The sequence below is a fragment of the Bubalus kerabau genome, chromosome 9, assembly GCF_029407905.1.
Source record: "Bubalus kerabau isolate K-KA32 ecotype Philippines breed swamp buffalo chromosome 9, PCC_UOA_SB_1v2, whole genome shotgun sequence".
Taxonomy (NCBI): domain Eukaryota; kingdom Metazoa; phylum Chordata; class Mammalia; order Artiodactyla; family Bovidae; genus Bubalus; species Bubalus kerabau.
In genome coordinates, this window is record NC_073632.1 from 44,593,863 (window position 1) to 44,608,256 (window position 14,394).

The 14,394-nt window shown below is 40.4% G+C and overlaps 2 long non-coding RNA genes across 15 annotated transcripts in view; one reads left to right on the plus strand and one right to left on the minus strand.

The window, feature by feature from the left end:
• Nucleotides 1–10,539: 10,539 nt before the first annotated feature.
• Nucleotides 10,540–14,129, minus strand: LOC129619790 (uncharacterized). Its single transcript, XR_008698125.1, has 3 exons — nt 13,967–14,129; nt 12,539–12,619; nt 10,540–10,708 (listed from the first exon to the last, which is right to left on the minus strand). It is a non-coding gene; the product is annotated as an uncharacterized LOC129619790 (long non-coding RNA).
• Nucleotides 11,809–14,394, plus strand: part of LOC129619788 (uncharacterized) — a 287,036-nt gene continuing 284,450 nt past the window's right edge. For all 14 annotated transcript variants that reach the window (XR_008698114.1, XR_008698115.1, XR_008698113.1 and 11 more), the window contains exon 1: nt 11,809–13,361. This is a non-coding gene — a long non-coding RNA (uncharacterized LOC129619788). The remainder of the gene's footprint in view (nt 13,362–14,394) is intronic.

Here is a 14,394-nt window from a genome sequence, read left to right on the forward strand (position 1 = left end):
ATCTCCTTTAGAATGGACTGGTTGGATCTCCTTGCAGTCCAAGGGACTCTCAAGAGTCTTCTCTAACACCACAGTTCAAAAGCATCCATTCTTCAGTGCTCAGCCTTCTTCACAGTCCAACTCTCACATCCATACATGACCACTGGAAAAACCATAGCCTTGACTAGACGAACCTTTGTTGGCAAACTAATCTCTCTGCTTTTGAATATGCTATCTAGGTTGGTCATAACTTTTCTTCCAAGGAGTAAGCGTCTTTTAATTTCATGGCTGCAGTCACCATCTGCAGTGATTTTGGAGCCCATAAAAAGTCTGACACTGTTTCCCCATCTATTTCCCATAAAGTGATGGACCGGATGCCATGATCTTCGTTTTCTGAATGTTGAGCTTTAAGCCAACTTTTTCACTCTCCACTTTCACTTTCATCAAGAGGCTTTTTAGTTCCTCTTCACTTTCTGCCATAAGGGAGGTGTCATCTGCATATCTGAGGTTTTTGATATTTCTCCTGGCAATCTTGATTCCAGCTTGTGTTTCTTCCAGTCCAGCGTTTCTCATGATGTACTCTGCATAGAAGTTAAATAAACAGGGTGACAATATACAGCCTTGACATACTCCTTTTCCTATTTGGAACCAGTCTGTTGTTCCATGTCCAGTTCTAACTGTTGCTTCCTGACCTGCATACAAATTTCTCAAGAGGCAGATCAGGTGGTCTGGTATTCCCATCTCTTGAAGAATTTCCCACAGTTTATTGTGATCCACACAGTCAAAGGCTTTGGCATAGTCAATAAAGCAGAAATAGATATTTTTCTGGAACTCTCTTGCTTTTTCCATGATCCAGCAGATGTTGGCAATTTGGTCTCTGGTTCCTCTGCCTTTCTAAAACCAGCTTGAACATCAGGAAGTTCACGGTTCACGTATTGCTGAAGCCTGGCTTGGAGAATTTGGAGCATTACTTTACTAGCGTGTGAGATGAGTGCAATTGTGCGGTAGTTTGAGCATTCTTTGGCATTGCCTTTCTTTGGGATTGGAATGAAAACTGACCTTTTCCAGTCCTGTGGCCACTGCTGAGTTTTCCAAATTTGCTGGTATATATATCAATAATATATAATTTGTATATGTATGAATATATTCACAAATATATTAATTGTAATCTGAACCATTATTTTATATATATATATATATATATGTAGTTTGTATATGAAATGATTTATAAGTATCAACGAGGGGGAGAATATTAAAAGAAATGGTTTGTTTTCTAGGTTTCTGGAAAAACCTCTGGTGTGCTTTGCCAATTGTAGCTATGAATGTTTAAAAACCTACAATTTGAAATTTGGGAGTTAGTTACAAAGTTTTTTTTTTATATGCAGTATCATTGAGCACCCATGGTATAAGCCATGTGTAGGCAATGAAAATATAACAGTGCAAAATCCTTACTCTTCTGAACTTTAAGTTCTCGTGGTGAGACATGACAGACAGACAGGTAAATATATGATATGTAAGATTCTGATATGGGGAAAAAAAGGAATTAAATAGCAGGGAGAGGATGGTATTTTACATAGGTGGCCAAAGAAGACATGCAATGTGAACAGAGACTTGAAAGAAGTGAAGAAACAGCCAGGCAAAGATTTGGAGGGAGGGTATTCCAAGCAACAGAAACAGAAGCGCAAGGCAGGGAGCGTGCCTGGGGTGTGTGGAACGTGGAGACTAGTAAGGCTTGAGCACAGTGGGCCAAAGGGAGAACATTAGGGGACTGAGATCTGAGAATCTGGGAGTAAGATAAGCCTTTCAGTCATTTTAAGAGCTTTGGCTTTGCTTTGACTGCAATGGAGACATTGGATGCTCTTAAAGAGAGGAACTCGATGATCTGACTTCCATTCATTTAGATGCAGGTGACTTGGACCAGGGTGGCAGTGGCCGAGTTTGGATTTTGAGCCAATGGGATTTGCTAATGAACTACAAGTGGAGAATGAGAGAGGAAGAGTCAAGAATAACTTGGAGGGTTTTTGCTTAAGCATCAGGAAGGAAGGAGGGCAGAAGAGGACAATGGGAAATCCATAAGATAAGCCAAAACTGAATTACACCAGTATTTGCGCCTGGAAAATCCCATGGACAGAGGAGCCCAGCGGGCTACAGACAATGGGATTGCAAGAGTCAGACACGACTTAGTGCCTAAGCCACCACCAGCTTTTAAATGGTGGCCATTTATAAAAAACAAAAACAAAAACTGAATTACAGTCTCCAGGAGTGGGCCCTGGGATTTCTCAGACACTCTGTGAGAGGTGGCAGTTTTTCCCAGAAGTTGACAGTTGTCAGACTCCAGCACGCCACCATTCAGGCAACTGCAATAGGCGTGCATCCACATGCAGGATACCCATACGTCTCAAAGGACAAAAGCTGAAAAGCCTTCCTGCAAAGCTTTGCTCATAAAGGAGGAGGGCAGATGCATTTTGAATTTTCTGTTATTTTACACACTGAGGGTTAACAGTCCATAAAATTTTATTTGAAAGTGAAAGTCGCTCAGTCATGTCCGAGTCTGCGACCCCATGGACTATACAGTCCATGGAACTCTCCAGGCCAGAATACTGGAGTGGGTGGCTTTTCCCTTCTCCAGGGGATCTTCCCAACCCAGGGATTGAACTGGGGTCTCCTGCATTGCAGGCGGATTCTTTCCCAGCTGAGCCTCAAGGGAAGCCGAAGAACACTGGAGTGGGTAGCCTATCCCTTCTCCAGTGCATCTTCCTGACCCAGGAATCAAACCAGGGTCTCCTTCATTGCAGATGGATTCTTTACCAACTGAGCTTTCATATGAACTTTATTTTCCAGTGGGGAAGAGAGAGAGATAATGAACAAATAGGCACGTAAATGTAAGGTATGTCAGATGTTACATGGCCACTGGAGATTATTGCTCAGCTAGCCCATATACTCTAGAGTAAGAAAACATTCCTTTTTCATAATTGAATTAACGTCTAGACTAGTGCTGTCCAATAGATGTATAATGCAACCTACAGGTTTAAGCTATACAGGCATTAAGAAAGAAAAGGAAACAAGTGAAAATTAATTTTAATAATACTTTACCCAATATATTCTAAAGATTATAATTTCCACATGTAATTAACATAATGGTTATATTGCATATGCCTTTTTCATATTAAGTCTCCAAAACCCACTGTGTATTTAAATGCTTAGAGTATGTATTTTGTATTTACTCAGACAGATGGTCAGTAGCTGCCTGCGAGTAGTAGCTACTGTTTTGGACAGCATAGATTGGGAGAGTTCACAGATTTGGATTCAGTTCTTCTGTATTTAACAATCATAAAGAATGATCCAATTCTTTTTAGATCTGGCTAGGTTCTCCTCAGGTCATGTGTGTGTAAAAATGTACATCTACGAAGTTTAGATAGATGATGTTTAGGTAGAACTAGATATAGCACTGCATTATTCATCAAAGTTAAGGTTTTACTGACAATCACTGAAGACAACCAAATGGAAAAATAAGTACTTTCCCTTCTCTGACTTTTCCACTTTGGGGAAATACATTTCAATCAGAGGAAAGAGGAAGTCTTATTTCAGGGTCAGGGTATGTGTGTTCTTGTGTACACATACTCACTGGCATGTTTGTTTACGCATCCCTGTGTTCTCTGAAAGATGAGTGGCCTTGTTGGTTAATGAAAGTCATAATGCCATGGAAGTATTGGTAAAAATCCTGGCCCTAGGACACAGAAAATACAACTTCCTGACTGCCATTCCAGTGTGGAGAGACCAGGATAATTATCCATGACAAATCAAAGTTGTTGAATATTCTTGAAGTAGAAGGATATATTCCTTCTGAGAGAGAATATCTTGAAGCTCTGTACCTATAATCATTAGCTATAAAAATTATTTATGGCTGTGTGTGTATACATACACAATAGTTGCAATACTAAACCCTAGATTCAGTGTATGTAGGTATTTGTCCACTGGGCATTAAAGGATAGGAACCAAATATATGTATTTGGTACATGAGATATTTAATGCAGTGGAATAGTTAACCTTAAAAAAAGACAGACATGTAATTATTAGTTTTTGAGGGGAATGCTAAAATACAGGATCTTGGAAAGATGGAGTGGGTGAAGAGGAAAAACCCAAATGTGAGAAAGTAATCAGAGAGGAAAGTGAAAGGACAGGAAAGGGAAACTATCTTACTTCATTATTTTGCCCAGAGATCGATCCAACCCCAGTGCACTCTTCCCAGCAGGCAGGGAAGCCTGCAGTCCCCTAGGCCAACCCTCTGCCCAACAGAGAGGACAGGATAAAAAGAAATGCTAGTGAGCTTATTTTTCACACACTCCATCAACTAGAAACTCTCTCAGTTGTGGACACCTTTGTACAAGAAATGGGTCACAGCAAAACTCATCAGTCTCAATAATGAGTTAACTGAACTGCTCAGGGCAGAACAAAAACATTTTGGGACCTATTCTCTGCCAAGTACTTTACACGTGTCATTTCCGTGAACTGTCACTTATTTATTTATATTTGTTTTGAAATATTTAAGTTGCAGAGATGGTGAAGGAGTGTATACTAATTGTAACAAGAAATTGTATATGAACCCAGTGTATACATTAGACCACTGGGATTCAGAGAGGTTAGGCAATTGGGTATGTGGCAGAGACTGGATTTGAAACTAAGCTTTACCTCCTTATCTTAGGAGTCTCCTGAATGACTTAGCTAAGCTATGGATATTTTAATGTGGAATGAAAGTAGAGTAGAGAATAAGGGCTGCTTTTGTAGAATGAGAACTCTGTGAAGCAGGGTGAAGGGCTGTGAAGATAGGAACCCCATTGCTACTTCACTGTGTGTTAATGGCCAGATCCTTCAGGCTTCCTCCTCCTGGCTTTCTTGTGTGTGGGTCCTGGTGATAATCCTTGCTTGTTTTGTGGATTTGGGGAGATAATAGGAATGACTTTTTATACTATGTAGTATACTGCTAATAATAATGTAGAGTGCTTGACGTTCATAAGGGCAAAAAGTAAAAGTGGAGCAAAACAGTGGTTGGGCAATGTGTAACTGACATCTCAGTGGGGAAGAGAAAGAATAGGCCCCACAACTGAGAAGGAGGTTGGGAGTTACCAGAGATACACATCCCATCCTGACCTGTGTTACTCGGGTCCTGATCATTAATCTTTCAGTTCATTAACAAGAATTCCTCTGAGTGCTTCTCCAGTTAGATACTAGTTTGGCACTGGCCATACACAGCCAGGGATCTTCCCAAGCCAGGGATTGAATCCAGGTCTCCCACATTGTAGGCGGATTCTTTACCAACTGAGCCACCAGGGAAACCCCATACCATGATGAGCATACTGATCCCTGTCCTGGCTGGGAAGGGCTTTTGTGCTCCTGATAAGCTCGTCTGGCAAGCAGGCTCTGGACCTGGCAAAGCAGGTCCTATAAAATCGAAATTGCTGGCCATGCTACAAAAGTGAATATGTGCAAACCATTCACACCAGGAAAATCCAGTCGGTTTTGAAAAAGAAACAGGTGATCCCTTTTAAAGCAGAACAATAGAATGCAGAATACGTAAACAGAACTTCCAAAATAATACAATAGGGGAGTAATTATTTATCTTTGCTTCACTTAAAAGATTTCAACACAGAGTTTCTTTGAATATGGAACTGTCTCAGTGCTCTTAAACATATGTTCATAGATGACCTGATTGAGAGCCAGATGGAACCAGCCCACTATGCAGAGTTAGGATTCAGTGCTAAAAGATCATTCATTAGCTGGGAAGATAAAGGGATTTCTGTGAAGAGACAGTTTAAGGCCGTGCAGTCAGTGGCATGGCAATGTGCAGAAAGAAAACTTCTGTCATGTTTCAGTCATTGGTCTTTGAAAATAAATTATTCTCGAATTGGGTAGCTATAGATATAAGGAAACATTTATGTCAAGCTAGAAGATTTTTGAAACTACTATAATATACTTAATTGTAATTCCCTCCCCTTTCAAATACATAACTCCTCTGTAGAATTGTTCATGTATTTAATAACCTCTCGCATATTGCAAAAGATATTCTTGACCTTGGGATTTGAATTAGTTCCTCAGCTACTCTCTCCTGTTTCTGGCCTTGTGTTGCTCCTTAATTTTTGAAGAATTATATCAGATCTCAAAACCCTGCCACTGGATTGGCAGAAACCACGTGGTCAACTAGAAAGAGACTCAAAGTGAAAGTAGGAAAAACTTAAGTGTCAATTCAGCTTCACCACTATCCAGCTATTCTTTTTTAATTGCTTATGCTTTTCTTTTTAATTAAAATGAGAGTGTGGGATTTTATAATTTCCAATAATCTGACACAGTTCCAAAATTCCATCCCATTAGTTTTCTTTTTCTGATGCTGTTTTTAGATGACTGTGAATTAAGCATAAAACCCTCTCTTTCCCTACAGATAACTGAGGAAAGCCAAATCTTAGTGGACAAATAGTGAGAGGGGTAGAGTTTTAGGGTTTCTTTTCATTCTTTGGCATTTTGCCTGATTTTTTAACTTCACTCTGATTTCTTTGAAGCTGTGTTTATTGTTCTTGCTGCATGGAACACTTATCATGAGCCCTGTCATTATTTCATGGGAAAAAAAAAAAAGTATTGAGCACCTGAATGCCTTCTAGAACTTCTCTGATGAGACGCTAAAAAATTTTATGCTGTTTTCCAAGCTGACAGCGGTGCTCTTCAAGGCTCCAGGCCTTTGTCTATGCTGTTCCTTTTCCTGGCTATTCTCTGTAACCCTCTCCATCCTTGAAAGCCAATCTCAAATATCATTTCCTCTGCAAAGCCTGCCAGAGAACTTCCACTTTTGCATTCATCACATTGCACTGTAATTGTTTGTTTACACATCTGTTTCCTCAACTAGACTCAGAGCTCCCTGAGGTCGGAAATCTCCTCTTGTTCAACTTTGCAGCTTCCTGTTGGCTGCAGGGAAGTCAGAGCCAGAAAGGTGGCCCACCCTTAGTAAGTATGTGACCCTTCAGGGAAGTTTTCCTGCCCCCTGTTTGCCCCTTCTTCTTCTTCCCTTGACCTTATCTGTCTTATCTACTTCTAATTCCTGTTATCTGGCAGCATTGTTTATATCTTAGTAAATCATCTGAAAAAAATTTTAAGCTTGGAAGGTTTAAGAAGGAAAATACTCATCTGTGGATCCCTAGGGCTTGACATAGCACTGGACGGTACTAAGCTACTCAATAAATGTATGTTTAATACATGATATAATAATAGTAATATTTGAATGTTACTATGGACTAGGCAGTTTATATATATATAAACTCATTTAATTTTTCCAACAGAGAAGCAGAAACGGTTTTTATCCTCATTGTACATAAGAAAACTAAAGCCCAGGAAGTTTAAGTAACTAGTACTGTTTACACATTTTCAAAGTGTTTGGGTCAGTATTGAAACAAAGGTGATACAAATAAAGAAGCTAAATTCATCTGTTAGTCTGATCATTACCAGAATTTCATAAATGAAAATTATACATGTAAATTGAATGCCAAAGGACCATAGATCAGGTATAATTTTGGCTTCAGATACAAATCACCTGTGGTAGGTTTTTTCTTTAATTTACAAATCTATATTTTATAGGAATTTCTTTGGGAAAATATCATCCAGGAGCTGCTATGCTTCTCATATCTCTGGGAATATTGAAAGGAAGCAGAAAACCCAGATGGCTCAGCGGGTAAAGAATCTGCCTGCAATGCAGAAGACACAGGAGACGTGGGTTTCGATCCCTGGGTTGGGAAGATCCCCTAGAAAAAGAAATGGCAACCCACTCCAGTATTTCTTGCCTGAACAATCCTATGGACAAAGGTGCCTAGTGGGCTGCAGTCCATGGGGTCACAAAGAGTCAGACACAACTGAGTGACTAAGCGCACACACAGAACTGAGCACCACATGGGTCTGTCTTCGTAACAAGTGTGCCCAAAGCAGCATCTGCAATCCTTTAATGATGCAAAGAAGTGTGGAATCAGTAGCAAATTCCCTAGTCCTCATTTAACCTGGGTCACATCATAAAAGATGTTATGTCAGTGATTTAACTGACTGACTGAGTCATTCCAAGGATCCTGACTTCCATCCAGGTCCCTGGGCAAAGTGGAGGAGGAAAGGCAAGGAGAAGAGAGTGTCTTCCTCTTTCCTACCCTCTGAGTCAGCCTCCTTAAGTAGTTCTTGCCCTTTACAGCTTCATCACACATTCTTCCCCTTCAAAATCTCCACTACTGATTGAAGTCAACATCCAATGTGCCTCAGTTTCCTCCTCTGTAAAATGAGGGTAATAATGGTAACTGGCTTCCCAGGTGACTTAGTGCAAAGAATCCACCTGCCAATGCAGGAGCCACAGGAGATGCGGGTTCGATCCCTGGGTGGGAAAGATCCCTTGAAGGAGGAAACGGGAACCCCTACAGTATTCTTGCCAGGGTAATCCCATGGACAGATAAAACTGGTGGGCTACAGTCCATGGGGTTGCAAATAGTCCGACACAACTGAGCAACTGAGCGCACACACACACAATAGTAATTACTTCCCAAGGGAGAAACAGGGAGGCACAAGGTACAGTGGGATCTGTGGAGGGGGTAGAGGGGCGCCAAATAAAGACAGGATGAGGTGGAGACACTACTGGGGACATGCAGAAGACAAATATGAGTGAAACATGATCATAGGGGAGATTTGGGCTATTTCAAGTAAGGGCTCTGACTTAAAAGGAACCAAGGGAGGGTGGGCTGATCCCAAAGCCTGTGCTGTTTCTCAAGCAGCAAATTGAGAATGTGGCTCCTGTTCTGATACAAATGAGACCACTAAGAGAGTTTCTGAAGGAAAGGAAATCTGACTATAATGCCTCTTCTCAGCTGACATCACAGGTTGTTGACAACCCTGCTGCACAGACATCTCAATCTACCACTGTACAATGACATCATTATATAAGACTACATATATTCGGGTCACTCCTTGGATATTTTTCGATGATGATCACAGATTCTAATCAGTGCACTTGTACATCTAATATTGTATTCAGAAGAGGGATAGTTAGCCCCAGTACCCTAGATAAAAAGACCCTGAATCATCCTTTCATCCTTAGGTGGGGCAATGCTGGCTAATTTGTCACAGTCTTGATGAGACTTTCCCTGCTGTAAAATAGTGTCATAGACCTAGGAAGGACCTTGAGAGTTATATAATCCTTTGCTTGGCATCTCAACAATAGCAAACAGATGAGGAGATTAAAGCCTAGGCAGTGATTCGAGGATTTGAATAACTGGGTGTTTAAATTTCCAGCTCTATTGGCCATTAGTTGACCAGTTGACCATAGCTAAATCTCTTAACCTTTAAAACACTAAAGCGGTGCTTTCTCAGTGCAATGCATTTAGAAAACTTTTAATCTGGGAATTCCCTGGTCCAGTGGCTAAGACTCTGTGTTCCCAATGCAATAAGTTTGATCCCTGGTCAGGGAACTGGATCCTGCATGCCACAACTAAGACCCTGTACAGCCAAATAAATAAATTAAAAAGAACCTTTTTAATCTTCCATCACTACTCATAAACAGTGAAGTATGTGGACACATGCACTACAAATGCCTTTGCTGTTTCTCCAGTAAAAGGAATTTTCTAAATGACCATCTTCAGGTCAAGCAGACTGAGTCTGAAGGTAAAGCCAACTGTATCATTCATCTCAGTGGCATCCACCCGAAATGGAAGATTCTAATTCCAAGGGAAAGACAGATGGTGACAGCCTCCAGCATAGACCTAGTGTACTGTGGTTATATCTGAGATTGATGGAAAAGCCCATCTGATCAAAATTACCTTGGATATATACAGCCCCCAGACAGTCATCCCTTTTCGTTAACGAGCTAAACTTTTCAAAGTGAAGCATTTCTGGGAAGGTTAACTCACTGTAGTTTTGTGGTTTTTTTTTTTTTCCTCACTGCGGGTTTTTTTCTTTTTTATAACCCTTCACACCTTCATGTGACTTTATTGGATGCAGATAAGAAGAGCAATCTTCTGTGTGTCTGAGGAAAGGGTAAGCTGCAGTGGGGAGTTGATGCAGTGACTCTCTCCTTCCCAAGAGCATCCCAAGAAAGAATCTTATTTTTTCAGGGAATAGAAAGCAAGATTAAGGGGAAAAGGGAGATTGGAGAACAATAATATCAGAATTGAACTAGTGTGCTATGTCCTAACGATAAACGTAGGGTTACTGAGCTAGACAGGAAAAAACACCTTATAATTACATATTTATTTTTAGTTTTTTTTTCCTCCCCTTTTTTTTCCTCCATTTTATTCTTCTTAGAAGATGTAAGTTAGCATTTTCCAAGGAAAATCCGTGAGTCCCAAGTGACCAAAAGCTTTGCTTTGACTGAGAACATGCATAGAGGAATTTAGTTACGAGTTCTAGCTACTGAGGACAAAGACATTTGTTGGGGCCTCTTTAATGCAAGGTAGATTGAAAAAATTTCCGTATTTTGAATATACATTAAAAAAAACCCAGCTTTATTGAGATATAATTCACATATCATATAATGTACCCATTTCAAGTATATTGGGTTTTGGTATATAAAATTATTAATTTAAAAAAATTTTAGCAAAATATATACATATATGACATAAAAGTTTCCATTGTAACCATTTTTGAGTGACAATTGAATGCAGAGTTTTTAAATCATTTTTTACAGGGGAATTCTGTGACTTACCTCTTGCCTGTCACTGTGAATCTGAAAAGAAAATAAATATACTGAAATATAAAAGACCAATTGAAAAGACATGCTGACATGGACTCTTCTGTAAATGAGCAGCAAGTTATTAACTGTTCTTAAGAGACTCCATCAGCAGCCAGGTGCCCTGTGACTCCCAGAGGCCTTATAGATCCCAGACTCCCTCAGCACCATCTGCCCAGAAATACTGCTTCAGGGTCATTACCACAAAAAGATAAGTGTTCAAAAGGAGGGTTTCTCACAGCTTCCTGGGAACTCTGGCTTGTTAGAATGTTGAGAAAGCTCTCTAGGTGATTCTGATGCATGGTCACTGGCTAAAAACTGCTGTGATGGAGTTCTAATATTCAGATTGTTGACTGCCATTATCTGAGGTTTTCCTAGTTCAGGATTTCACAGTAGCATCATTTTTATGTTTTGTTCAAGCTTTTGGTTGAAAATAACAGTAGCCGACAGTTTCTGAGCACTTCTCAGGTTCTGTCTTAATTGCTTCACATACATCATTTCTTGTGATTCCCACAATAAGTCTGAGAGAAAGAGGCTCTTATTATCTCCTTTACACAGACAAAGAAATTGAGGTTTGGAAATACCTAGTAACTCACTGGCCTACAGTGGTGTCATAACAACTGGTAAGTGGCAGAGACAAGACTACAACCCAGGCCCCAGCCCTGGGCCAGGAGGACAGATCCCAAATAAGCTCCTTGAGTCCCTCCATCTAAGCTCCTGCTGTGGAAGGGTCTCTAATGTTAAATCAGGAAAGCTCTGAACCAGGCCAGCTCTGAAACGATATTCCTGTCCTCCTGGGGCTTTCAGTCTAGGATGAGAGAGTACAAGGTAGGCTCTAATAAGGCCTATAGTAAAGCTGCTGCTGCTACTGCGGCTAAGTCGCTTCAGTCGTGTCCAACTCTGTGCAGCCCACCAGGCTCCGCCGTCCCTGGGATTCTCCAGGCAAGAACACTGGAGTGGGTTGCCATTTCCTTCTCCAATGCATGAAAGTGAAAAGTGAAAGTGAAGTCACTCAGTTGTGTCTGACCTTCGCAACCCCATGGACTGCAGCCTACCAGGCTCCTCTGTCCATGAGATTTTCCAGGCAAGAGTACTGGAGTGGGTTGCCATTGCCTTCTCCGTTAGTAAAGCTACCAATAACCTACTCCAGTATTTTTGCCTGGAGAATCCCCATGGACAGAGGAGCCTTGTGGACTACATGGGATCCGTGGGATCGCAAAGAGTTGGATACAATGAGCGATTAATCACAGCACAACACAGCATAGCACAAAGCTACCAATAAAGTTGGGAAAACTCTTACAATTTAAATTTCTTAATAGTTGGATGCATTTTTGTTCCAGATACAATGATATGCAATTAAAACGGGCCAGGGTAAAAAGATAAGGGCTTCTCAGGTGGCACAGTGGTAAAGAACCCACCTACCAATGCAGAAGACACAGGAGACCTGGGTTCGACCCCTGGGTTGGGAAGATCTCCTGGAGAAGGGCATGGCAACCACTCTAGTATTGACTGGAGAATCCCATGGACAGAGGAGCCCTGAGGGCTATAGTCCATGGGGTCACAGAGAGTCTGACATGACTTAATGATTAGAAAAGGATACATACTATACAAATCATTTCTTTAAAACTTATTTTGCAATTTCTGATACTTCGTACTATAGTAGCTGCGGAGCTAAAGGCCTCCAAGGTCCTGCAGTAGCTTTGAGAAAACAAGGCTTGCTTCACTCCCAGAGCAAACATGCTGGTCTTTTGAGTGCTGTTGTAATTAGTCTGTTTACTTGAAACACTTGAGCTGAGTTTACAGGGCCGCTAACTGAAGCCTCTTTACCTTAAGGGCTATGTACCTCTCCAGGAGATGTCAATTACTGCTTTGCAAATCGTGTCAACTTCTTGGCAAAATGGCAGTCAGCTGTCAATGTGAACACAAGATGAATCACAGAACTCAAGAGAGGCAGAGGTATTTGCAAAAGCAAACTTTCAAAGAGCTGGACAAGCCTGCAAGCATTACAGCCTTTAGTTCCTTCATCTTTAACATCAACAAAGTACATCATGCTCAGAAAAAATATTAATCCTTTTTAGGTCCCTGACCTCTGCACACCTCTCTTAACTTTTCTCTTTTTGACATTGTTGCCTCTATCTTTAAAAAGTGCTGAAGCATAAATGCTATTCTAAACTGGTTACTTGTGAAAATACTTTTAAAATTATTTTTTGCTGCCAAAAGTAAAGTAAAAAAAAATTTTTTTTTTCTTTTTTGCTTATGCTACTTAATCATGGATTTAGAAGCCAGGGATGGAAAATAAATAATCCAGGATAGGTATTAAATGTTAATATAAAATGGTTAGATTAGCAGAATATCAACATCTGGGTTTTTTAAAGTGGGGCCTTATAGCACCTGCTTCAAAATCTCTTTTAGAAAACAAACAAATTCACTCAGGGCCACCTGGACTCAACTCTCTGGGGATAGAGTGCAGTTATCTGCATTCTTAATCAGCTTCCTATGATTCAGGAGCTTACTGAGGATCTTTCAAATTTTTTTCTGATTAAAAGTGACAGGCTGGAACGTTCACAGTTCTGATCAGCTTCTCCCAGCTACTGCTTGCTGCCACAGTGGGGGTTCCTAACCTTTATCTGTGCCATGATCTGGGAGTCTGGTAAGTGTACAACTCCCTTCTTAGGATAATGTTTATAAATTCATAAATAAAACATATAGGATTTCTAAAAATGAATTATACTGAAATGCAATTATCAAAGAAAAATAATTATTTGCCCTTTAAAATGAATATATAAAATAATATTCAGTAATACCAAATGATAGGTATATTAACTACCAATATTTCAAAGCTGTGATGAGCATGAATGAAAATTTGATATTCTTAACAATTGATGTGTCTGTGATTATATTAATGACTTCTATTTCAGTTACAGATATAGCTAATACCACTGCTTTATTGCCTACATTCAAAAAGAAGGAAACGTTAAAGGTTAGTTAGAAGTTTGTGAAAATAAAGAAGTGATTTTTTTTTTCCCCCTCATCAGGGAGTTCAACTCCCTGAATTCTAAACTTGAGCTTATATTCTGCTTGAATTCAAGCCCTAGCTTAAAATTCCCCTTGTATTATAGAAAGAGGTAGATAGTAGTCCTGTAAAAACTTCCATTTCCCAGTTCAAATATGTCAGTTCTAAGAAATTTCTTGCCAATTAACTAGACAGCGAGCACACCCAGAGGTAACACTTGTTTGCCTTTATAGACCTCTGACCTGGCCACCGTAGAGACTGTGAGAAGTTGCAGACAGGTGTTGCTTGTGAGGTTTTGTCATCCCTTGGGGCAGCTTCTCCTGGGTCATTCATTCTCTAGATCCCTGGAACAAGCTTCCTCCATGGCTTCCTATACTGAGTTGGAGAGGGTGGAAAAAGATTGCTTATGTTATGCTGGTAGAAGGTTAGTCCTGGGCCCTGGAGTCGGGGATCTGAAATAGGTGTATGAAAATAAACCTTTAGGCATATTTATCTTAAACCTTCCCCTGAAGCTCCATTATTTCAGGAAGGCCCTCAAAGGGCCTTTTTGCTGTGGGTGCTTCACCTCAGGAAGGCGAATGAAGTGCTGAAAGCTCAGAGGATCCATCTTTTTGTGGAGACTTGGGTCTGTCCACACTTAGCCCCCATCATGGTGCAGTTGCTGAGTAAG